Source organism: Chlorocebus sabaeus, chromosome 5 (genome assembly GCF_047675955.1).
Source record: "Chlorocebus sabaeus isolate Y175 chromosome 5, mChlSab1.0.hap1, whole genome shotgun sequence".
NCBI classification, from domain to species: Eukaryota; Metazoa; Chordata; class Mammalia; order Primates; family Cercopithecidae; genus Chlorocebus; species Chlorocebus sabaeus.
In genome coordinates this window covers 46502116-46528209 of record NC_132908.1, presented here as the reverse complement: position 1 = coordinate 46528209, position 26094 = coordinate 46502116, and the positions used below count along the sequence as shown (strand labels likewise).

The 26094-nt window shown below is 52.8% G+C and overlaps 1 protein-coding gene across 5 annotated transcripts in view; it reads left to right on the top strand.

Moving 5' to 3' along the window:
* Nucleotides 1-26094, top strand: part of ZNF423 (zinc finger protein 423) — a 369045-nt gene that overhangs the window by 173478 nt on the left and 169473 nt on the right. Inside the window, exon 1 of one of the 5 annotated variants that reach the window (XM_007992764.3) lies at nt 17835-18305. The exons of 3 other annotated variants lie outside the window; for them this stretch is intronic. The gene's annotated coding sequence lies outside the window, so the exon portion shown is untranslated. Of the gene's footprint in view, nt 1-17834; nt 18306-19331; nt 19437-26094 lie in introns of those variants that run through there. One more of the 5 variants, XM_007992773.3, reaches the window with a different exon arrangement.

Below are 26094 nucleotides of genomic sequence, written 5' to 3'. Positions count from 1 at the left end.
AGAGGGTTGGAGAATGGGGGGAAAATGGGGTTGAGAGAAAAAGGGGCAGGAAAAGGCTGAAGACAGGAGCAGGCAGAAAGGCAGGAGAGACCCTCTGGGAGAGCAGAAAGGAAACTGGCCAAGAGCTAGCAAAGACATGGGAGGGGGAAGAGCTGGCTCCCAAAGGGGAAGGGGAGGAGGAACAGGAGATGGTGGGGGGGGAGGTGGTAATTAGAGGACAGAAATGGAGGGAATGGAGGAGAGATGAGGGGAGGCAGAGAGCAAAAGGGGAGAAAAATAGAGATGGGGGCTGTACAGAAGGTACAGAAAGAATTCTGATGCTTGAAAATCATAATGTTGGGCATGGCAGTGCATGCCTGTAGTCCCAGCTACTTGGGAGGCTGAGGTGAGAGGATCTCTTGGGCCTGGGAGGTGGAGGCTGCAGGGAACCGTGATTGCGCCACTGCACTCCAGCTTGGGTAACAGAGCAAGTCCCTGTCTTAAAAAGAAAAAGAGCCGGGCGCGGTGGCTCAAGCCTGTAATCCCAGCACTTTGGGAGGCCGAGACGGGCGGATCACGAGGTCAGGAGATCGAGACCATCCTGGCGAACACGGCGAAACCCCGTCTCTACTAAAAAATACAAAAAAACTAGCCGGGCGAGGTGGCGGGCGCCTGTAGTCCCAGCTACTCGGGAGGCTGAGGCAGGAGAATGGCGTAAACCCGGGAGGCGGAGCTTGCAGTGAGCTGAGATCCGGCCACTGCACTCCAGCCTGGGCGACAGAGCCAGACTCCATCTCAAAAAAAAAAAAAAAAAAAAAAAAAAAAGAAAAAGAAAATTATAATATGGAAGGCCAGGCAGCCAGCATTCAGGTCCCTGCAACCTCCAGGAACCCGTGGGCACCTAGGGGAGTGGCCGTGGCTGTGGGGGTGGGCACACCCATGGGCCACCCTTGCTGTCAGGCCAGGCCTGGGAGCCATCTCTTTGAAGTCCCTGACATCGCGGTGAAACGATCCGGCCTGAGGTCTCATTAGTCTCTACTTTGCTGCACACACCCTGTCATTTAATCTCCCATTCCATCCTTCCAGCACCAAGGTTTGTACATCCGCCCCATTTGCTTTATAAAGCCTGTCGCTGATGTGAACTTGGCAGCATTAGTACATGAGAGTTTTTCTCCCCTCTCTGTAACCCCCCACAAGCACTCAGTTACCAAAGTTCTTCTGCTGACGGGGAAGAAAGCTGCCGAAAGAGAACCCATGTTTCATTTTGTTATTTAGACATGGGAGCTGTGTAGTCTGGATGTTGTTGGATTTTATTTTCCCCAAACTAGAGCAGCTGCGGTCATGGCTCAGGATAAAAGATACCTTGGTGTTCAGTTGGTTTTCCCCAAATCCACTCTTCACTTTTCGCTTCCATTCCTATTGGGATTTGTAATGTGTCTGCCACATAGTGCTTTCTGCTTTGTTCACCAGAAGTGGGAACCCCGGACCCTCGAGTTTGGGCAAGCCTGTTGGTCTCCTAGCTGGAGAGGCCTGCTGCTCCAACTCTAAGGTGTGCAGAGCTGAGGGGCTCTGTTTGGACACCGACATTTCTTAGAAAATTTGCCCTTGGCTGTGCATCGTGGCTCACACCTGTGATTCTAGCACTTTGGGAGCCTAAGGTGGTATCACAGGATCCTTGGGGTGTTGCCTCACCAGCCAGAAACCTCTGTGGCCGGCAGCGCCTTCTGCCTGAGTATATTGCTCATGCCTGCTGGGCTCGTTCTGCACCCTTGGCCTGGCAGACTGTGCTTGGCTCGTACTACCAGCCTGGATCCCATACCTGCCAAGGGTGATCCAGGTGCAGAGTGGTGAGGCAAGTGAGCGTGGGGTCTGGCCACTTCACACAGCCAGGCATGCTGGCTGCTGTGGTGGGGCAGGCAGCTCCATGTGCTGGCATAGGTGCTGGTTCCATGTGAGACTGCGGCTGGACCAGGTGTACTGCAAGTGGCTTCCACTGCGGGTACTGGGGAATGCGGTGGTGTCTGGAAGCTTGGAGATGCCAGGAATCACAGAGCCCCAAGGAGGGTGTCACAGCCCTGGCTTGGGGAGCCTCTAGGTCTGGGCTCCCCGAAGGGCTACAGCTCTTCTGTCCTCATTGCCTGCAACATGGTGAGCAGGGAGTGTTTTTCCGTTCTGTTTGTGTCACAGCTCTTTCCGTCCCGCCATTCAGCATGTACCAAGTTCTTGTCCCATGTCCAGGAAGAATGAGGTATTCAGACAACTGGAGAGTGAGCAAGGTGGAGAGGAGCTTCACTGAGTGATAGAACACCTCTCAGGAGACCTCAGGTGGGCAGTTCCTTCCCACAGGCAGGTCGCCCGACAAGTGCCCAGCTCTCAGCTGAGAGGAGACTCGCAGTGGGTAGCTTCTTTCTGCAGGCAGGTCCAGCTCTCAGTGGAGAGGAGACTGCAGTGGGTAGCTCCTTGCCTCAGGCAGGTCATCCCCATGAGTGTCTAGTTCTCAGCTGAGAGGAGACTGTAGTGGATAGCTTCTTTCCACAGACAGGTCATACCAACTTGTGTCCAGCTCTCAGCTGAGAGGAGACCCACAGTGGGTAGCTCCTTTCTGCAGTCAGGTTGTCCCAAAGAGTCAGAAGATCCGAAGTGGGTAGCTCCTTCCTGCAGCTGGTAGTTCTGACATCTCTGTGAGTCTGGCTGAGTCTGGGGTAATGGGCTTCAGAAGGGAGGAAGGACGTACTGATTGATCCTTGGGTGGTCACAGGTAGGCCCAGAAACAGCACCATAAGTTCTCACTCTGGGCTGGGACTCCACCTGGAACTGACATCCCCTACCCCAGGTTTCAGGCCATTTCTGGCTAGAAGGTGGGGTTTCACTGGGGACCTGCCCCTGGCTGCTCAGGAGTCTGTCTGCTTCCTGACACCATCAATCATGTCATCCACAGCACCCAGATTGTTTGCACCAAGGGGCACCTGCAGTCCCACACTGAGCCACCCTCAGCCCCCTCTAGGTGTCCCTCCCATGCTCATCTGTGCCCAAAGTCTGGAGGGGGCTGAGGTGGCAGGGGGCTGGCATGTCAGCATCTGTCCTGAGTGTGTGCACATCTGGCTGGGTCATGACAGTGTCTGGGCTTGGCCTTAACTTTGCCCCAGAATTGGAGAGGGAGCAGGGAGAAGCCAGGCAGCAGGAGCAGGCACTTCCATGCCCGTGGGGACATGAGAGGGGGGCTTCCCAGGCTCCCAAGAGCTAGGTGGCTGCAGCTGTGCTGGGGAGGGTTTGGCTCCCACCCTGCCAACGTGGAAGGAGGCGGAGATCCCACCTGTTCCTGGCTCTCACCAGCTCCATGGAGGGCGCAGCCCTGGCCATACCTCCCCGACTGCAGCGGTCGCTCCAGACTGGGTGCTGCTGCCATTAGTGGGAGAATTTCTTGAGCCCAGGGGTTTAAGACCAACCTGGGCAACATAGCAAGACCCTGTGTTTACAGAACAAAAACAGTTTTCCTGGCATGGTGGCACACACCTGTAGTCCCAGCTACCCGAGAGACTGAGATGGGAGGATCCCTTGAGCCCAGGAGTGTGTTTGTGAATTGCTGTGGGCTCCTGACCTGTATGCCACTGGGGTGACTGAGGCCCAGAGACCCTGATGGGCTCGGGGCAGTGAGGGCTGGTGGTGTGAGCCAGCACTCTAAGGTGTCTCTGAGCGTTTGTATGGAGTGAGAATTGATTCCTGTGTCTCGTGTCAGATCCTCTTCATGATTCGTATTCATTCACTTAATAAATAGTTGAGATTGGTTTCCCCAAACTGTGTGCTGTGGCACCCCAGGGCGCCACAGCTAACCTACAGGACTTCTGTGGGATCTTTGAAAATTTCGAGCGAAAGACAGCCATACCCAACATCTGTCAGTGCAAATTACGAGCTGGAGGTTATTCCCAATGCAGGGGTGAGGAGAGGGAGGACAGCATGGGAGGCCAGGGTCTCACACATGGCAGGTGGCAATCAGTACTTTGCCCTGCTTAATTTTTTTTATTCGATTACAGTTCCCTGACATCTTGCCCAATCACTTGTTTACTGGTTTACTGTTGCTTCCCCCACTGGACTGTCAACTCCATGAGGACAGGGACTTTGTGATATTCTCTGCCATTTTGTCATCACCCAAAACCGTGCCTGATACAGAGCTCAGATGCCCCCACTTTCCTGGCTCGTGGCACCTTAGTATTGGTAACTTTTTAATGGTGCCCCTTAAGCAAAACAAAACAACAAAAACCTCACAGTTGTCTAAACAACTTAAGTATTTATGTCCTAACAACATAGTAGCTTTAAAAAAAATAAAATACATACATTCAAATAAAATGTAATACTTTATTTTATTTTTGAGATGGAGGCTTGCTCTGTCACCCAGGCTGGAGTGCAGTGGCGCAATCTCAGCCCACTGCAACCTCTGCCTCCCAAGCTCAAGTGATTCTGCTGCCTCAGTCTCCCGAGTACCTGGGATTACAGGCAGCCATCACCACGCCCAGCTAATGTTTGTCTTTTTAGTAGATAACAGGGTTTCACCATGTTGGCTGGGCTGGTTTTGAACTCTTGACCTCAAATAATCCACCTGCCTCGGCCTCCCAAAATGTTGAGATTACAGGTGTGAGCCACTGTGCCTGGCCAGAAAAATGTCATGTTTTAATTTCATTCTTAACACAATTACTAATGGAATGTATGAAATTCAAATTCTTATTCAGCAGGTCCAGGTGGACCTGAAATTCTGCATTTCTAATTATTCTCTCTTTCTTTTTTTTTTTTTGTTTGAGACAGGGTCTTGCTCTGTTGCTCAGGCCGGAGGGCAGTGGTGTGATCATGGCTCACTGCAGCCTTTACTTCCTGGGCTCAAGCGATCCTTCCACCTCAGCCTCCCTAGTAGCTAATTAAAAAAAAAATTTATAGAGACAGGGTTTCACTTTATTGCCCATGCTGGTCTTGAAGTTCTGGGCTCAAGCAATCCTCCTGCCTCCCAAAGTGCTGAGATTACAGGCATGAGCTACTGTGCCTGGCAACAAAATTCTTTTTTCTTTTTTCTTTTCTTTTCTATTGTTTTCTTTTCCTTTTCTTTCATTTTCCTTTTCTTTTCTCCTTTCCTTTCCTTTCCTTTCCTTTCCTTTCCTTTCCTTTCCTTTCCTTTCCTTTCCTTTCCTTTCCTTTCCTTTCCTTTCCTTTTTCCTTTCCTTTTTCCTTTCCTTTTTCCTTTCCTTTCCTTTCCTTTTGTGATGGAGTCTCGCTCTGTTGCCCAGTCTGGAGTTCAGTGGTGTGATGATGACTCACTGCAGGCTTCACCTCTCGGGTTCCAGAGATTCTCCTGCCTCAGCCTCCTGGTAGCTGGGACTACAGACATGCACCACCATGCCAGGGTAATGTCTGTATTTTTAGTAGAGATGGTGTTTCACCGCATTAGCCAGGCTGATCTTGAGCTCCTGACCTCAGTGATCCGCCCGCCTCGGCCTCCCAAAGTGCTAGGATTATAGGAGTGAACCACCACGCCCGGCCTAAATTCTGCGTTTCTAAAAAGCTCTCAGGTGATGCTGAGTTGCTGATCCAGGGCCACATTTTGAGTGGCTCACTCCCATGGCCCCTAAGTCCATCATCCCCACTCGTTTCTAAGCCCTCCTTCCCACATCCTTTGCTCTCTGCAGACAGCTTTGCCAGCCCTGTGGCATGAGTTAGAAGGTCAGTTGTCCACCTGATGTGGTTTGAGGTGCCCAGCGCGGCTGTCCCCATCTCCATGAACAGAAATCCTTTCCATGCCCACCTAGGGTGTCACGTGGTTGACATTTGTGTATGACTGTCAGGTCCTCATAAAGAATACCATTGTTTGTGGCTACAGAAGTGGCCACCTACAAGGTGGTCTCGGTGGACCTGGAGCATACTGGACATGCTTGCTAGGGCAGGATTGACCCACTCCAGGCTGTTTTTGTTCCCTAGAGTCACCTGCCTGTATGAAGGCCATGTGTCTGATTTAGTCCCAGAATGTCAGGCAGCTTCGTGGACCACAAGGCACCTTCCCTTCTGGGACTAAAGTCCCATTAAAGGTGACCGATTTCTGTCTCCTAGCCTGGCTGGCTGCAGCCCTCCCTTGCCAGTTCCTGGTTGTTATGGATGTCCAGATCTGGGAATGTGCAGTTTCCAGCCACATGCCCGTGTGCGTGTGTGTGTATCTCAGTCAGTGCCTGGTGGAGCTCTGCAGCACAGGTGCACGGGCAGAGCTGCACCTCCAGTCTCTGGAAAATCCAATCTGTGGTGACGCAAAATTGTACTTGTGGGCTGTTCCCATTTGCCCACTCTATCATTGATCAGCTGATTCATTTATTTATTCATTCTCTCCCTCGTGCAGCAGGTGTTTATTTACTAACCACAGTTGATGTTCTGAGCTGGAAGGCCCAAGTAGCTGGAGAAGACTTCCTGGAGAAGGAGGCACTGTGGGGTGTGTGCATGCCTGTGTGAGCATGTGCATGCATATGTATGCAGGTGTGTGTGTGTGTGGATGTTGCACACCTCTGCACAGTGTTGTGTGTGGAGCACTCATGGACGTGTTCAGAACACACACATGTGCATGCGCATATGGCTTGCATGTGCACACAGGCTCATATGTGTAGGTACACTCATATGCTTTTACATTTGTGTACAGGTGTGTATACACGTAGGGTCTTATGAGCAAAGCCTCGGTGCCAGTAACATCAACTTTGGAACCCCTGCCCTGGCCTGCATCGATCCCAGGCTCAAGCAGAGGAGCTGCTGTTTGGTAGAGCTGATTTTGTAGCTTGGCTCCATGTGTGTGTGAGCACTTGGGTGTGTTTTAATTAACTAGAACATTTGCCTGGAAATGAGCAGCAGCAGCAGCCGGCGCACAGGCAGCTGGAGGGGGGTGGGGCGGTGCAGCGTGGTGGTGGAGGCCGTGGCAGCCCGGAGTCTGAGTTTTAACATGCCCAATGCCAGCTGAGGGCACCGTGGAGGGAGGGGTGGGGCAGGTCACCCCCAGTATTGGTTATCACCCCAACAGGCAGGGGATTCTGGGAGTGGCTGAACGCTGCAATTCCCAAGCCTCCTAGTCAAAGATGGCCAGGTTAATGGTTCCAGCACCTGGGTGGGTACGTGCCTTTCCTGCATGATCCAGGGTGGGCTTCAGACCCATGAGCCATGCAGGACTGACCAACTGCAGAGGTCACCAACTACAGAGCTTATACCTGGCATTTAATGGGTCCTCTGTACATGAGTGAGTCAACAGCTAGAGGAAGCTGAGGCTCAGAGAGGTTTAGTGATGTCTCCAGGGTCACACAGCATGTTAGGAGACCAGCTGGAAATGTTGACTTTGTTTCCAGTGTTATCTTTCCAACCCTGGTTATTTTGCATGAAGAAATAGCATCATCTCACAGCAGATGAATTCCACACTCCACAGGCCTCCCGCTCTGCCCTGGGCAGCTGTTCAGTTGCCTGCCTGCCATCCTGTCTACCTGGGTGGTGGGAAGGATGGACTTCCCAGGACATCTTGCTGTGCTGGAGTTTTGTCTCACCAAGGGTGAGATGAGAGGAAGCAGGGGTGGTCTTGATTGGAGGGGAAGGGCTGGGACTCATTCCCTTTCTAAGACAAATTGGCCACTGGCAGCTCACAGGCTGTAGTCACCGAAGAAAATCTCATTCAGACTGCAGAGTCCCCTGGTGCCCTCTTCCCTGCCTTCCCGTCTGTTCCAAGGCCTCAGAGCATCCCCGTGGCTGCAGCCCTGTTCCGCCCCTCTGCATGGCACTGCGTGGCTGCCTCTTGGGCTTTGGTCTGTGCCTTCGCTTTGTCCCACTCCACCTTGAGGACCCCTGCCTGATTATTTTCCCTGAAATACAGCTTTGTTCACATCCCTGTTCCATCTAGCGGTGCAGGGGGTGGACTCTGGGCCACACTGCCTGGGGTCAGATGTGGACTCTGGCCCTGACTGGTTTTGTGTTTCCAGTAGAGCGACATCACCTCTCAGAGCCACCCTGTCCTCCCTTGTAAAGTGGGATGACGCACAGTGTACACATCGGCTGCAGCACACATATGCACATGGCCAGGATTACCAACTGGGCTGCTCCCTATTTGAGAACACGCTGTGTGCTCTGCACACACACATCACAAATCCCTTAGGCACTCGGTGACACTTGCTTTAGGAGAGGTTACTGGAACATCAGCTGTTGGACTGGACTGCAAAATTTTGTATGCATATTCCAGATCCTGTGCACATATTTCTCTTTTTGCTCAGCACACAGCTAAATTCATATATTTCAAAAAAAGTACCCATGCTAGAACTCTTGTGATATCTACATTTACTCATTTTCCATCTGCCTGTCTTTCACTTGGAATAATTTTTGCTCTCAGAGTGCCAGTTACCTTTGCTTGCCTTTGCCCTGGCTATTTTCTCTACCTGCTCCATGACCTTTTGTATTTTTTTCTATAAATTAAGACCCAGCACCAGGCCTTCATGTCCCAGGGTGTCCCTGATCCCCCTACCAGAGCTGAGCTCTCTGGCTTTGATAGGGACCTTTTTAAGATCCCACCATGAACTGCCTTACCTTGTGCACTTTTCTCAGCCTCCTCTAGAGCTCATGCTCCTGAAGGCAGGGCCCTGGGTTTCTTCCTGTGGGGCATGTGGAGCGCGCAATGCTTGGTGGATCCTCATCAGGGTAGACTGAATGGATGACCAGATAGGAGTTTGTAGCCCCCCATGGGAAGAAGGGTTTGTGTGCATGTGCAGGTGTGTGCACGTGCATACATACATGTTCGCATGCCTTGCATAACCATGTGCATGCATACACACATGTGCCCGTGTGTTTGTGTGTGCACATGTGTGTACCATCAGCCTGATGCTAATTGTGTTTCTGAGGAAAGACGCCTGCTTTAATTTTTAATTAGGAATCAGGGCAGTGTGGGAGCAGGCAGCTGCAGCTGGAGGTTTTCCTCAACGCTGGAGTTCTCCTTAACAAGCACCCGCAGTCCAGGCCGGCCTCTGTTAGCGCTGGACACCACCGCTTGCACTGGTGGGAGTGTCTTAATGCCTATGAAATGATCATGTAATTATTTGGTAATGGAATGCCAGGATTTTGCCTATGCAATAATCTTTCCCAGTGGGTGAAAGAATTAAGAAAAGTTGGAGATGACCAGGGTGGTGGTGGGGCTCCAATGTCGTTTTGATGGGTTGGGTTCGCCACTCCTCCCAAAGGCATCTGGGAGTTCTGCTGGAAGTCCCAGCCTCTGTCAAATGGGATTTACCTGCAGCCTGTTTCTCCTGGCCTGGGGCTGTGTTTAGCGTATTTGTTGTGGGTAAAATGATCTGTGCAGACAGTGTCAGGTGGGGAGTAATGACCTCGGTACCAGGGCGGGATGATGAGCCTCACCTGCTGGTGGGAGCCCGCCTTGGGCTCCTGGGGCTCCAGCAAGGCCCTGGGCAGGTGTGGGAATGCCACCCAGGGTCTGTGCACTCCTAGGCGGGTGCCTCCTGGTGGAGGGTGGCCCATAGATCACACCACGTGTGACAGGCTGTAGACACTCTGGGTACATTTACAGATGCTCCACTCTTTTTCCAGAGGCTTTTATTTTATTTTTTAACTTTTTTGAGATGGAGTTTCACTCTGTCGCCCAGACTGGAGTGTCGTGACACGATCTCGACTCAGTGCAACCTCTGTCGCCCAGGGTTTCAAGTGTTTTTCCTGCCTCAGCCTTGTGAGTAGCTGGTATTACAGGTACGTGCCACCACGCCTGGCTAATTTTTGTATTTTTAGTAGAGACAGGTTTCACCATGTTGGCCAGGCTGGTCTCGAACTCCTGACCTCAGGTGATCCATCCTCCTCGGCCTCCCAAAGTGCTGGAATTACAGGCGTGAACCACCCCCGCCCGGCCTCAGGAGGCTTTTAAACTGCAGCTCTGTACTTTGGTCAACTGTGGGACACCCTGGGGCTGGAGAGTGCAGACCCTCCAGGCCAGACGGTCATGATTTCCACCCTGCTGCTCCACAGACTATGGGGAAATTATTTCTTAACTTCTTTGTGCTTTGCTTTCCTCTCTGGGAAGCAGGAGTAGCAATAGTACCTGCCCCACAGGGTCACCAGGAAGATTAAAGAGGCAGTGCAGGTCCAGAATCCCCTATTCACAATTCTGAATTCCAGAAAGCCAGAAACCTGAATTTTTTTTTCTGTAATGTATTTGGCAGCCAAGTTTGACCTGAGCTGATGTGAAGCTATTTATGGTCTTTATTTCGTTCACATTGGTGAATACCTATCTGTTTTGCTGCAGAAATAACAGTGTGCCTGACTGCTTCTGGGGCGTTCCCAAATATGCAGCAAATGCACTGTCTCACCTTTCTAGAATCTGAAAAAGTCTGAATTCGGGAGCATATCTGATGGTTCGGGTTTGGGGTAGGCAGTTGTGGACAGGCAAATAAAAGATGTGGGCCGGGCACGGTGGCTTATGCCTGTAGTCCTAGCACTTTGAGAGGCTGAGGCGGGCAGATTGCCTAAGTTCAAGAGTTCGAGACCAGCCTGGGCAACATGGCAAAACCTCGTCTCTACTAAAAATACACAAATTAGCTGAGCCTGGTGGTGTGTGCCTGTAATCCCAGCTACTCGGGAGGCTGAGGCATGAGAATCTCTTGAACCCAGGAGGTGGACGTTGCTAGTGAGCCGAGATCACACCAGCGCTCTCCAGCCTGGGCGACAGAGCGAGACTCCGCCTCAAAAAATAAATAAATAAAATAAAATAAAATAAAATAAAATGTGTGGGGCACCTCTCCTGGAATAAGTGCTGAGCAGACGTTAGGTGGAGTCATGACCTGACCTGTCTCACGGAGCAGCATTGCCAGATTTCTTCCTACTCCTTTCTTCCTCCCACTCTTGGCCATGCAGGGCGGGGTGGGTGGCGGTGGGAAGGCTTGTTTGTTTGGAAACAATGCACACATGCACACCCGTGCTATTCCTCTTGGCCGGAGGTGGGACACCTTGTAGCGGGTGGACGCTTTGCTCGGGACCTCATGAAACCATCAAGGCTGGGCTCGGTCCTAGGGTGGGCTATAGGACCTGGGGCCCATGGTTTGTCTCTGGTTTGGACGTGGCTGCTGCCAGGCCTCGAGCTCCCTGCAAGAACCAGATCAGAGGGTACCCCCTTCACACATCGTCCCTTACCCTCACTGCCTCTCCCAGGGGGCAGTCATCCTTGTGTTGGAGGGCACTGCCAAGTGCATGCTGACACCATTTCTTCTGTGCCCCCTGGGTTACCAGGCACAGCTAATGAGGGAAGCTGGGCCTTCCTAGTCCCAGGAATCCTGTTGGCACTGAAACACCTGAAGGGGCTGTGGCGTGTGGTACTGCAGCTGCCTGCGAAGGAAGGCAATTAGGAGGGCTGCAGGTGGACCGCCCTTCTTTTATGTATTTACTTTTACTCCCCAATAAGACATCTCCTTCGAGAGGCTTGTCCCCTGGCGTTGCTGGCCTGACTCCCTAAGGGAAGTAGCCTCTGCTGTAGGCTGCAGGCACAATTCCATTCCCATCACACTGGCTTTTTAAAGAGCCCATACACTTAAAAAGGATGATTTAAACGTCTCGCCTCAAGCCGGTGTTGTCAGCTAGCTGTAGTTTATCTCTGTATTTGGGTTGTAAAACCCGGCAATTAAGAAAATCTGCTTCAGATTAATTGTAGCCTACGTTGGCTGAGAATGAGGCAGCGTGCTGTTTCGCTTGGGTTTCACAGCTTATGGGGCAGGGGGAGCTGGAGCATGTGGGGAAACTGAGTCCCTGACAGAGGAGTCCCCTTGATGCAGATGGCACAGGGGGCAAAAGTGGGCAGGACTAGAATGCAGCCCCAACTCCTCCTCTGCCTATTCCTTGGCACTAGGGTGGCTGGCTGCATCTAGCTGAGCCTGGCTGCTGGCAGAGTTGGGCAGGTAGGGACAGCCGCTGGTGACTCATGAAGTGGGAAAACCACGCCCTCCCATCCTTACACGGCCACAGCCGCTAGGGGGTCTGAGACCTTGGGACCAACCTGCTGAGCTGGGGCACATATGGTGCAGTCCGCTTCTTTTGCAAGGAGCCATATTTCTCTCTGGCTTCCATCTGTGGGCATCTGCACTGATCTCTCGCAGAGACAGGTTGTCTGAGGGTTGGTGGCTGGGAGAACTCAACTAGTGGGTGACACCTACTGTGTGCTGGGTGCCGAGCCAGGTGGTCACATCCCAGAGACCCATGCTGTCTGCTTTCCCCTTCCAGTGTCACCAAACAGAACTGCCGGACTGCAGCAGCTGCTGCCTGCAACTCTGGGCCCCTGGAGGGAGTGTCCAGCCCTGGCGTGAGCCTCCCTGAGTTTGTCTTCTTGGCCTTTTTTCCTCTCTTCTCGTGGTGGGGCCACTGCCCTGATGCAGGGGAACACACAGATTTGACTTGCCCTTGGCGTCTCCTCCCCTTTCTATCTTGGTTATCCTCAATAATCCCGTGTGTGGCAATGGCAATCAACAGTTTACAAAGCATCTCCACAGCCATCATTCCCCTCTGACCCTCATTGCAGCCCTGTGAAGTAAGCAGAGCCAAGGAGGGGAAACTGAGGCTTGGAGAAGGGAAGCTTGTGTAGGGCTGTCTGGCCCTGGAGTAAGGAAGCAGGAGCCCTGACTAGGGCCCGATTTCCTAGCCCAGCTGGGCTTTGTGTGTGGGGTGACCTGGACAGTGAGGGGTGACATAGACTGTGGGAGGGAGTCTATGCGGGGGGAGATATCACCAACTGTTTTTTCTTGTGGTTCTCTTCTGAATCCTGATGGTAAGAGAGTGAAGTTTTGGGCTTTCCAAGGGGTCTCTAGGTCCAACTCCTACCTGGTGGGCCCAGATCCCATAGGATGAGGTTTGCATCCCACCTGGCCTGGCTACATCCTCTGGGCTGCCCTGTAGGCTGCCTGCTGGGCTTAGCTCAAGAATGGCTGAGAGGAGTCCATGGCAGGCAGGGGACAGTCCTGCTGCGTCAGAAAGAAGGGTGCCCCATATCCCGCTCCTTGGGGATGGTGGCCTGGGCCTCTAGGGATGCCATGTAGGAGATAAGATGGATTTCTTTCTCCCTCTCTCCTCTCCCCTCTCCTTTCTTTTTTAATGGAGTTTCGCTCTTGTTGCCCAGGCTGGAGTGCAATGGAACGATCTCGGCTCCCCGCAACCTCTGCCTCCCGGGTTCAAGTGATTCTCCCACCTCAGCCTCCTGAGTAGCTAGGATTACAGGCATGCACCACCACACCTGGCTAATTTTGTATTTTTAGTACAGACAGGGTTTCTTCATGTTGGTCAGGCTGGTCTCGAACTCCTGACCTCAGATGATCTGCCTGCCTTGGCCTCCCAAAGTGCTGGGATTACAGCCATGAGCTGTCGGCGCCTGGTTGAGATGGATTTAAGACCATGCTGCACTCTCCCCTCCCCACTTCCTGTGCTTACTGAGGGTTAACCACTGGGGAAGGGGGACCAGGCACTGAGCTAGAAACTTCCCTTCAGTCCTCAAGCAAGGAAGGAGTCATGCATTGTTACCATCTTCATTTTATAGTTGAAGTTTGTGGCTCAGAGAGGGGAGGTCACTTGCCCCAGGTCACACAGCATGTAGATGACAGAGCCAAGATTGAAACACAAGCCCATATGCTCATCTCCCTGCCCACCCCTCCTTCCTCCTGGGGGCCTGGTGCTTACTGGGGATGGGGCTGGGAGAGCCTGCAGGCTGTGGGTCTGCAGCGTTAGTGGGTTAGTGGGAGCTGTTTCCCCAGGTCCTACTACCTGTACTGAGGCTGCCTCAGGTGGCTCTGACCCTCCTGCCACCTGCCCTGTATCTTGGCCGACCTCCAGGGGTTCCAGGAGTCAGTTTGGGCCCTACCAATCAAGTGGAAAACAGGATCCCTAAACAGGACCAGGACAGCTACCACTAGCTCAGTGGGACCTTCTGGATGGAGCCTGTGTCCAGGTTCTTTTTCTGAGCACTCCCTGGGGTCTCAACAATGCTGCTCACCTAATAGGTGCAGGGCAAGGAAGGTAGGAGTCCCATCCCGGGAGGACTCAAGGTTTGCAGAGTCAGCCTCTGAGTTGTGGGAGCTTGAGCCTCCCACCCCTGCCATTTTGGGGCCTCAGTTTCCAAGTCTGTATAATGTTTTCCCATTTTACGGTAACGACTCTGTGTACAGGTTCTTTCCCACCTCCTGCTCAGCATGGGAGGGGGTGGGGGGTAGGGGCGTGAGGACTTGGTGAACTGCATGGAAGAGGGCCACACTCCTGGGTCTAGGTTGGGTGGTCTGAGGCTCTTGTAGTTCCCAGAGCCAGAAGCCAACTTCAGGCTCTCCTACCTGCCGGAGTCCTGCTAAGGAAAGTTTGCAGTTGGGAGAACAGGTTGCCTCGGGAAGGAAGGTGGAGCAGGGCTGGGCATTAGCATGCAGCTTGCAGCCACACAGGCCTGTTTGCACGCTGCCTCTGCCAGCCCAGCCTCCTCACCTCCCTAAGCCTCATGCTCCTCTTCTTTATTATTATTATTTTTGAGACAGGGTCTCACTCTGTTGCCCAGGCTGCAGTGCAGTGGCACAGTTATAGCTCACTGCCCCCTCAAGTTCCTGGGCTCAAGTGATCCCCTGGCCTTAGCCTCCCAAGTAACTGGGACTACAGGTGTGTACCACCACACCTGGCTAAATTATTTTAAATTTTTTTGTAAAGATAGGGTCTTGCTATGCTGCCCAAGCTGGTTTTGAACTCCTGGGCTCAAGGGGTCCTCCTACCTCAGCCTCCCAAAATGCTGGGATTATAGGCATCGGCCACTGTGCCCAGCCCTCGGTTTCCTTTTCTGTGACATGGAGATAACAATTGCTTTTACCCCAGGGTGTTGCTGTAAATACCAATAGAGCAGGTCTTCAGAAGATATGGTCTGACTCTGGGCCAGAAGTTTTCTGAAGGCTTCCCTCCATCCCAGTTGGTTCCTCTTTTTACCCTGTAATTTCTTTTATCCAGTTTTAAAATTCTCCCCTTCCACACTCTGGGGATGAGGGTTGAATAAGAAATTGAAAGTAGTCAAATGGCTAGCTCTTGTCTGGCTGTGCCCTGACCCGCGCTGTCTGATGGTCTCCTCTCGGGCCTCCATGCCCACACCTTTCAGTTGCCAGAGTGGCAAACACTGAGCCAGTTTGTTCTGGACTAGGCATTTTACTGGCATCTCTAATGAAACCAGCACAACTGCCCCTTGAGATAGGGACTACTATTGTTTCTTGTTTTTTGGATGAGGAAGGGGAGGCTGAGTTAGTAAGTGGTGGAGTTGGGATTTCAACCAGATCTGGCTGACTCCAGGCTTATTTCCCTGTGGGCTGAGCACCCAAGGCGGCTCTGGGCCTAAAGGCAGAGCTGCAGACTGGCCGGTTTAGAGGCCATGGGAAGAGAATTTGAGGTCGGTGTTGGTGATGGAGTCGGTGATGGGGCTGGCTTCCTTCCTCCCCACTGGGCCATGGGCTTGTGCTTACCCCCGGCATTGTGCTTTCCCACCTTGCCCTTTTTTTCTGGGGTCCCAGCCCCCCTCCACTGGCCTTTTGTTTCCCCTCCTCCATTGCCCTAATGATTTAGCCCAGGTGGCAAGTTGCATAGAGAAACTACTCCAGGGAAATAAGAGTCCTTACTACCAGCCTGGGCCTCAGGTGTGCACCCAGCGGCCCTCCCTGGGGCTCTGGTGAGCTGGGCCTCCCCCATCTCCAGCTGTTAGGCAGGAGCTGGAGGAGCTGTGTGTATTGTGTGCACATGTACTTGTGTGTGGTGTATATAACTCTGGGTATGTCTGTGCATGCATGCATGCAACTGAGTCTATATAACCATGCATATGTAATGTGTTATATGTGACTGTGTGTATAGAACTGTGTGTCTGTAACTTTATGCATGTAGAATAGGCAACCGTGCGTGTATGTAACTGTTCACTTATAATTATGTGTATGTAGCTGGTGTAATACGTGATTGTGTATATAGAACTGTGTGTGTTTGTAACTCTTTGTGAATGTAACTGGCGTGTGTAGGTGACTGTGTGTCGTAGGTGTGTTTACGCCTCTGTTGAAGGCAGGTGGGGAATGGGGAGGTATTAAAGGCATGAGGATTGGGAGCGGGGCCCCAGGAACGTATGGTAGGGGCTACAGTTACTGCCTCTGCTGGTTAAAACACTCTTTGTAGAACAGAGTTACACACATGTTTAGATAATTAGAACAAAAGCCAAAAGAACAATTCCGTTCAAAGGGACGAAGCTGGGAGGCGGGGGCCAGCCAGGATCTGGGGGGCCGCATTCCGTCTCCCCAGCTCTCCCCGGCCTTCACTGCGTTTTGATCGCACTATTTAGAAAATCCCTTTGTTGTAGGATAAACTGACATTGGCCTGCACATTTCTGCTGTGAAGTTTGCTGTGTTCTGAGACCCACTCGGGACAGCCAGGCCATTAGGAGCTGATTAAATGAGCTAATTTTAATTTGTTCAGTGGTTACAGATGCAGAGACCTTTCCATGCCCTTTTCTTGAGGCTGTATTTATTTATTAATTTTCTTTTTTTCTGAAAAGAAAAAGACCTTCAGGTCTCCCTTCTGTCTTCCCATCCCCCCTTAAAAATAAACATATGAAAACATTTTTAACTAGAACTTCAGCTGGGAAAGAGACAGCTGGATGATGGCTTTGTGGGATTGGCCTCCAGAGGTGCTGATGGGGAGCTCCCCGAGACTGTGAGCTGGGGTGGGGGGCGGCGATGCCAGGGCTGGGCCACCCACTGTGGCTGAGAGCGAGGAGCTGAGGAGGCTCCATGAAGCCTGTCAGAGACCTCAGTCTCACTACCAGGCCTTTGCTCTTGCTGGTCCTGCTGCGTGGAGCTCATTTCTGCCCCTTGCTTCCTTCACTTGGCGAATTCTTCTTCATCCTGCTGGTCTCCACGGAGAGCCTGCTTTTTCCAGGAGGGCTCTGGCACCCTCACCGCGCCCCTGTTCTCCCCCCAGGCCCCATACACTTCTCCTAGCAAACACAGAGGATCAAATGTTGTCCCTCTCGCTAGGCTGTGAGCTCCGCAGGCCAAGAGCTGCCAGTGTGGCTCACCCTCCTACCCTCACCACCTAAGTGCCTGCTGGGTTGTAGGCACATCAGAGACATCCTGTGAATAACCAAATGGGTGAATGAATGAATGAATGAAAGGATGTGTGGGTGACGTCTGTATTTACTGAATGCCGCTATCCACCAAGCTCTTGATGGCAGGACCCTGGGGTCCCACCAATTTGGAAGTGCCGCCCCTTAGGCCTCAATGCACTGTTGAGAGTTGAATTTCCAAATATGGCGGTAGTGGGGACCTCAGGCCTGCCCGGCCAGGCCAGTCCCCAGCCCCAGGCCCAGCTCTGCTGAGAACCTGACCAAGGCTGAGCAGAGGGAAGCCAAGGGAAGAAAATTGCGCAGTTAGTTGGCTTTTTACAGCACTTACAGGCAAGCAGGCCTTGGGAGTACAATGTGCCCACAATGAGGGGCGTTCAGAGCACAAAAGAGCAGGGACTGTGGGGCTGCAGCCAGGGGCCACCCCTGATCCCGCTCAAGCTGCCTGGCCCCTCCTAGCTCGTTCGTTTTAACACCACCTTTCGCTCTGGTTGGGGCACCTTTCGGTGAGCAGCGGGGTTTTCCCTGGAGCTGTGCCCTGGCTGTGGCCCGGCCAGTTTCCAAGGCCTGGTTTTCATTTGCTGAGAGCTGCTTCCCGCAGACAGCTCCCCACCCACCCCACCCAGGGGCCTCCCAGGGGCCGTCCCCCCACCCTGTCCTGGCAGACAGGGGCAGTGTCCGAGAGAGACCCTTTGCTCCCTCTCCGTGATCCTCCCTTTAACCCCAGCCTCAGCGCCAGGCCCTGGCATGGCGCCGGCCTCAGGCCCTCCTCCGTGTCTGTAGAATCTCAGAGCTGGCAGGGGGGCCAGAACTCCCCGGTCGCCCCCGGGGCCTGGATCCCTCAACTGGGTCAACATCTGGCCGCGTGGCCTGAGCCCTGGGCCTCCTCTGTCCTCTCCCTCCCCATCTGTGCCTTTTCCCAGCCCCTTTTCTTCCCCAAGGCCCTTCCTCTCCCGCTAGCTGGGTCCTCCGCCAAGCGCCGCCGCGGGAGCAGCACACCCTCGGCCCATCCTTCGCCGCCGGCCCAGGCGGGCGGGTGGGGATGCGTCCCGTGGCTGAGATCACCAGTGGGCCGGTGGGAAGCGCCTCTCCAGCCCTCGCCTGCCCTGCCGCCGGGTCCTGGGAACCCGGGCTCAGGTTCTGGCCCTCTTGGCATCGGCCAGCTTGCCCTGGGATGCCCTGGTGAGCAGGCGGAGAGGTAAGCGGAGGCACAGGACAGTGATGAGGGGGCGGCTGGGCTGGAAGGGGGAAGAATGAATAAAACAGGCTGGTGTCTGCACCGGAACGCCGAGTCCCCTTAGAGAGGCTCCCGGCGCGGTGGGGAGCAGAATGTTTGCTGAGAGTGGAATGAAATCCAGAAGGAAGGAAACGTTTTCTCTGGAATGAGAGAGGAAAAGTGGGCGGCCAGCTGCCAAGCAGGTGGTGGTGGCCAGGGTGTCAGACCTGGGTCGAGCCCTGCGGCAAGGGGATGGGCGGACCCTGGGGCGCACCCTGACTCCTAGGTCTGGAGCCCCTCCCTTGCCTCTCTCCTCTCCCTTGCCTCTCTCCTGTCCTTCCCTCTGTGCCCCACCCATTGACCTCCTATCCCCCGCTGTCTCCCGTGGGGAGGGCGGGCTTGCATCTGTGATGGTTTTTGCACCCAAGTGCTTGCCTGCCTCTGGCTCCTGCCCTCTCCCATGCCCTCCCGAAGCCTCATGTCTGTCCCGCTTCCTGCACCACTGGCCAGGAGGGAGGCCACCAGAGTGCAGCTGCCGGGCCTGACTTTGCCACCTAAAAAGCCATCCCATCCTGGGCACTGGTCCCCTCTCCAGTCACAGGGGCGGCATGCTAAGGGGACATTGAGACCAGCCTCTGAACGACTGAACGCCAGACCATGACTCCTGACAGAATCCGTAGGGCCTCCACGGGGACTGGGGAGCCTCGGTGGTAATCCGGTGTTTCTCGTGGCCAGCCACTTGTTCTCCCCAGGAGGAGGCTGGTGAGTTTCTTTCTGTTTATGTGGTAACCAGGCTACCGAGATGGCAAACTTAGGTTCTGCAATTACACAGCGTTTCAGAAGCAAATTGATAGGATAACGTGTTATTATTGGCTACTGGGTTAATAGCTATTTTGGCAGGAGTACCAATCCTGCGTGGTGTTGCTGGCGCAGGGTGTGAGAATGGCGCGATGGGGTGGAGAGGAATGGTGGGTGCGCGTTGCACAGAGCTGCAGACTTGGGAGGACTCTGGGGGCCTCTTCTGCCAGCGCCTGCTTGGATAATGCTCAGTTCTGATTAGCTGTTGCCGAAACCAAGATCAGAGAGGTTGAGAGACCAGCGTCAGATCACACAGTGAGTTGATGCTGGGGTTGGATTTTGGGTCCCTGTGGGGTTTTGGATGACAGCTTGGTCTGTGATCTTAGAAGGCAGGGCACATACCTTCACACTGAGCCCCACGCAGGCATCTCAGAAAATGTGCCCTGAAAAGTTTGCATGCTCTGGCTTCAGGGTGCTTGCACCTGCTAGATCCCTGCCCAGGATCCTGTCTCTCTAGATTCCACCTTGGCCTGCTGCCTTGTTTGCTTCTAGTGTCTGCTCAAGTGTTGCCTTGTCACCTGTCCAGAGTGGCACCCCACCATCCACCCTTTTCCTGCCCTGCATTTCTTCATAGCAACACCTGATTTACTACAGACTGATTTATTCCTTCTTCAGCAGGAAGATTTAGTCTCTTCTCTTTGCATTGTAAGCTCACTGAGGGCAAGGACTTTGTTTCTTCATACCCTATCCCCAGATCCTCGAACAGGGCTGGCAGAGTAGGCACTTATTCATATTTATAGAAGGAATAAATGAATGTAAATTGCAATGTCATTTTAAAAAATGGCTGCCATATAGCAGGTGACTCGCTGTTTGTCCTTCCTCTTGGAGGATGGTTGGAGTCAGGGGGGTCCTGTTATTCCTGTCCCTGAGAGGAGGTCTGCAGGCCCTCCTTTGGGGCTCATCAGGAGGTCATTTCTTCTTGGAGACTAAGGGAGTTCAGAAGGGAGTGGATTCCCCTTCACTGGAAGGGACCAAACCTCTTTGGAGAAGGGATTTAAGGACTGCGTGGGGTGGACCAGAGCCCTTCGGGTCACTGGCTTTCTTTATGACGTGACATTGGCAGGAGTGACATAAGGAGGTGATAAATTGGGGATGCCTGTGGGAAGGGTAACCTCGGAGTAGGGGTGGAGTTCCCCAAGGGCGGGGGTCTCACGGTGAACCACAGCTCTGCCCAGCGGTTTCCATGCTTGCTGCCAGTGGTCTGGAAACCACACACAATGATCTGTTCATTGAGCATGTGCCATGTGCCAAGCACGGGGCCAGCGTGCTTCACCTGCGGTATCTGATCTCATCCTCTGCACAATCCGAGGAGGCAGAAGGGATTCTGCCTGTTTTTCCTCTTGGTGAAGATTAGAGAGGTCCATTAATGTATCCTGGTTTACACCACTGGTCAGTGGTGGAGCTGTGATTTGAACGGAGGCTCTTTGGCTCCAGAGCCTTCTTGGACATGATCCTGATGCCCCCGGAATGCAGCCTCCATGGTGCAGGGCTTTGCTGGGTGTGCCCACTGCCCCAGAAATTGCAGCAGAGCCTGGCACAGACGAGGCACTCCATAAATATTTCAACAGTGCAGTCGCTGGCTGATCGAGTGAGTGGATGCGAGGAGTTTCCCAAGATGAGCGGGAAGTGCTCACTTTTTACTGTTGGTCCATTGGACAGAGAGAGGGAAGCCCAGGCTGGGAAGGAGGTAACACCGACTTGTGCTTGACTGGCCCGACTTCCTCCTGAAAAAGTTACAAGGGTACTGCTTGGCTGTGCATTCCTTGTGGAGGGGTGCATTTGTTCACATGTCCTGGTTAGGAAGTAAGGAAGTTTCTGGTGAGTTTTGGGGGTCCCCCCTGGTGGGGAAGACACACATGCCTGCACGCATATACATGCATACTCACATACCCTTATTCTCCAGTGTGGTATGTAAAGAAAGGCATCCACTTGAGGGGGTTTTCCTGGAAAAATATGGAGACCCCCACCCCAAATCCCACTGTTGAGTCTGTATCTTTTTTTTTGAGATGAAGTCTCCCTCTGTCACCCAGGCTGGAGTGCAGTGGTGCGATCTCAGCTTACTGCAACCTCTGCCTCCCAGGTTCAAGCAATTCTTCTGCTTCAGCCTCCTGAGTAGCTGGGATTACAGGTGCCCACCACCACGCCCAGCTAATTTTTGTGTTTTCAATAGAGACAAGGTTTCACCATGTTGGCCAGGCTGGTCTCGAACGCCTAACCTCAGGTGATCCGCCCACCTCGGCCTCCCAAAGTGCTGGGATTATAGGTGTGAGTCACCGCACCCGGCCTGAGTCTGTATCTTTAAGAGCATGGAATCTAAGCTTATTATCTTATTAAATCTATCCATTTGTTTGGCTCTGGTCTGAATGAGTAAGCCCCCCGCCACCGCACCCCGCCCCATCCAGCTCCGTGTCTCCTTTGTTTTAATGCCATTTCTCCAGGATTCAGGCTGAGGCTGGGTAGCTGGGCTGTTCCTTCTGCCTCCATCCATGCATCTTGACCCCCATACCCTTGCTGCTTCCCTGGCTCCAAGAGACTCTTTCAAAAAAATTCCTAACAAATTCAGGCCCCACTGAAGACTGGAGTAATTGCATTCTGCTGTAATGAGAGGGAGTCCCAGGGACCTTGGTGATACTGGACAGGCTCTGCTGGGGACAGCCCCACTGGACCCAGGTGGTCAGGAGGGTGGCCAGGTCAGGCTCATTTACTCCCTGGCTTCCAGCTGGAAGCTCTGTCCCCAACTCCTCAGCCCCACCTTACAGGGGTCTCTTGAGTGACTCCTTGCTGCTTCTTTGTGATTAGGCTATTCATTCATGCATTCATTTTCTCATTTTCTCATTCTGTATTCATTCATACCATAGTTTTCAAGTGCCTCCTTTAGACAAAGCCCTGGACTTCAATATTTCATCCATCCATCCATTCATCCATCCATCCATCCATCCATCCATCCATCCATCCATCCATCCATTTATTCATTTATTCATTTATTCATACCACAGTTACAAAGAGCTTCCCATAGACCAGGTATTCATTCATTCATTCATTCATTCATTCATTCATTCATTCATCAAGCAGATAGTTATTGCCAGGCACCTTGTGGGGGCTCCTAGGAATCCAGGAATCCAGGGCTTATCAGAATTGTCTCCAGGCAGTTCTAAGCCAGGAGTACCTTCGAGGAAACCTTAATCACATTCTTGGAAGAAGATAAAAAAGCATAAGGGAAGTGGTTGAGAGGTATAGTGCAGGTGGAGGAGGAGGAAGGAAGGTGCCGCTCCCTTCTGGCCCTGTACCCCGCCCTGACGAGAGACCTGACTAAAGTGTGCATCCATTGACTCATTTCGCAAATATTGAGGGACTACTGTGTGCTGGGTGCTGGGAGGAGCTGGGAACCAGCTGGGGACCATGAGGCCGCCCGTGGCAGACTGTAGGCCCAGCACTACCCTCAGGGGTGCTGTCAGCTTGAGCTGGGATGGGGATGGCATCTCCCCTTTCCAGACCCCACTATGAGGAGTGTACCAGTGCCTGCAGTGTTGGGCACGTGAAGCGCCCCGTGTGCCATGTGCAGGATCCAGGATGACTGATAGCTCTCCATCAGTTTCTCTCTCCCCTGCATTACATCTGTCCACCCGGCCTCCTCTTGAGCATACATGTGTCAGGGGTGTGTTTCCCATAAACCCCACATCTCAACGTTTCATACAGCTGATGAGTTAGGCGACCAGATTCTCCTGGCTCTGCTGGACTCTGCCCTGGGGCAAGTCCCTCCCTCAGACCTCAAGGGCCTCAGTATCCTGATGTGTACAGTGCACAATACATCTGTAAAATGGGTCTAGTGATAGGATTATGTGTGGCTTAAATATATTAATTAAGTAAAACAGCCCAGCACAGTGGCTCACGCCTGCAATTCTGACACTTTGGGAGGCTGAGGCAGGAGGATTGGTTTAGCCCAGGAGTTTGAGATCAGCCTAGCAACATACATAGTGAGACCTCATTTCTACAAAAAAATGAAAAAAAATTAGCCAGGCGTGATGGCTACTTGGGAGGCTGAGGTGGGAGGATCACATGAGCCTAGGAGGTTGAGGCCACAGTGAGCTATGATTGCGCCACCACACTGCAGCTTGGGCAACAGAGTGGGACTCTATTTGAAATTGTAAAACCCAACCCCCACCCCAAACAAGTAAAACATCAAAGACTAATATGATAAGTAAATAGATAATGTAGATTTTAAGAAAGCCTGGCATGTAGGAAGTAGCCGGTGAGTGTGACTGATGTTCAGGTCTGTTTGTTGAGCAGGGGCACACAATGAGGCACACAATGAGGCACACAGATGAGGGCCTGCTTCCAGTGGGAGGAGGTGGTGGCCACTCAGGCTGAGAAAGCAGGGACAGGCGGGGCGCTGGGGAGGGGGTTCCTAGGAAAGGGTCAGCGATGCTGGGAAAGGGCGGAAGACCCACATGCAGGGCTGGGGCAGCCTTCAGCCATGAGGCTTGACAGCCCAGCCGCAAAGTCCACGATGATAATTACTCTAGGGGTGGAAACATGAAAATTAGGGGAAAATTGGAATTTCCTCTGCCATGTCGTAGATTTGGTGAGTTTAGGGGTGAGTGGGGCCTGCAGAGGGGCTGCTTGGCTAGCCCAGTACATCCTCGAAAATGCTCTGGCTCTTCTCTTCCTGGCCCTCCTCAGGCCCTGGGCTCCTTACAGCGCCCAGCCCACCTCTTCTCTCCTGCCTGCCTCTGGCCAGGCATGGAACTGGGGATACAGCAGCTATGAAGGGGCACCCCGTCCCTGCACTGCCCTGTCTGGAGGGGGAGAGGGACAGACCAAGAGCTGCAGTCACTGCAGTATGGGCCAGGGCAGCAGGACCTGTACCACATCTAGGGCTGCCCAGCCCAGTTTCTGGTGGTTCATGCATGTTTAACCCAACTACATCTTTATTTTAATGAGCATTACCAAAACATCATACTCATGATTTCCTCAATATCATGATTTAGGATTACACTTGGGTACCTGGCATTGTTAGTCCTAAGGTCATTGAAAGGACAAGGTTGAGTAATAGTATAGGACACAGACCCTGACGGTGGCCTCTCAGTGACTTGAATATGGCAAATCCTGACAGGTGCAGAGACGGGGCTCTGGAGGGGGCTGTGCAGGCTGAAGGACGTGGCTTCTGAGTCTGGTGCCACCATGTGTGGCAGTTGTACCTTAGTCAGTGTGGCAGGGAGGGCCCCTGAACACAGAGCCTGAGGCAAGGGCTTAGTGCAGTGTATGTGTCGAGGAGGCACTCCCAGGAAGTCGGACGGAGGAGACAGGGCCAGGGAAAGGCCGATTTTGGGGTGCAGTGTTGAGCCTGCTGCTATAGACCGCTGGTCTTGAACCTGCCAAAACCTTCGTGTCTGTGCAGGATGCCCCAGGAATGGTCTTCAGAGGAGCCCACTGGCTCCAGGTCCTTTTAGGTGAAGGTTGTCCCTGGGGGCATCACATCTCCTGCCTTTGGGGTCAAGCTTGAGACAGGCAGACACCTGGAGGTGGGGCCTCAAGCCCTTTTACTCAGACTGTCCCCTCAGCTGCTGAACTCCCAGGGGGCCACTGGCCGCTATGCACGCACCAGGTCCCTGAGTTCCTCCGTCCCTCAGCGTTCCCTTCCATAAAATGGGACCAAGCTCATGACTGTCTCCTGGAGCTGCTGGAGGGCACCTGGCACATGGCCAGAGACAGGGAGTGTTTTTGGGGAGTTTCTCCATCCTCCAGGTGCGTGGGGTGGGACCCTGGGGCTGGGCCCTGGATGGGATTTGACTGAGAAGCAGGGGATCTGTGATTTGAGGTCAGACAGTGTGTACACCTTGTCTGTGGAAGTCTCCAGCCAAAGGAGTGTGTCACCCTGGGAGGTGTCTGGGCTGAGAATATGGACCCAATCCAGACATGCTTTCAGGCCGGGCTCCACGGGAGGCCACCTCCTTGGGAGAATGCTTGTGCCCCTGAGTAGGTGTCACTCCCTCTCTGTCCCTGGGACATGGTGGTTCACAAACTCACATCCCGTGGTGGTTAGGAACATAGCCTCTGAGGTCAGTGAACCTGTGTTCAAAGCCCTGCTAGGCCATTTCCACCTGTAAGGCCCTGAGCCTGTCAATTAACCTTTATAAGCCTCAGTTTTCTCATCTATAAAATGGGGCTGGTAATAGGAACACATCAGATTGCTGTGAATATTAAAACGAGACAACTCAATTTTTTTTCTTGGAGACAAAAAATAAAATGAGACAACATGTGGCATGGATCAAACACCCAAGAAATATGTGGCACTTAATAAATGTCATTGATTAGACCTATATGTCATATGCAATGTATGATATAGAATCCAAAATATAGCCTATTAATTATTCTTCAGTGTCGCCAGTTGGTCTAAGCTCAGAGTTCTAGCTTGGAGGCATTATGGGGTTTTCTCTGATACTGGTTTTTGGGAAAATTACAAGATGAACTTGGTCATCCATTTGCCTGCTTGCCTTTTTTTTTTTTTAGAGAGTCTTGCTCTGTTGTCCAGGCTGGATGTAGTGGTGCAATCTTGGCTCACTGCAACCTCTGCTTCCTGGGTTCAAGTGATCCTCCTGCTTCAGCCTCCCGAGTAGTGGGGGTTACAGGCGTGCACCACCACACCTGGCTAATTTTTATAATTTTAGTAGAGACAGAGTTTCACCATGTTGGCCAGGCTGGTCTCGAACTCCTGACCTCAGGTGATCCACCCACCTCAGCCTCCCAAAGTGCTGGGATTATAGGCGCGAGCCACCGCACCTGGCCTCCGCTTGCCCATTTGCATTGAGAGCTTCCTCTGTCTGCATCTCTGGTAAGAAAGTCACATAAACCAGCTGCATTCAGTCCTCCATCCCAGTATAGATGGTATGGAGGACTAGAAGTTAGAAGACCT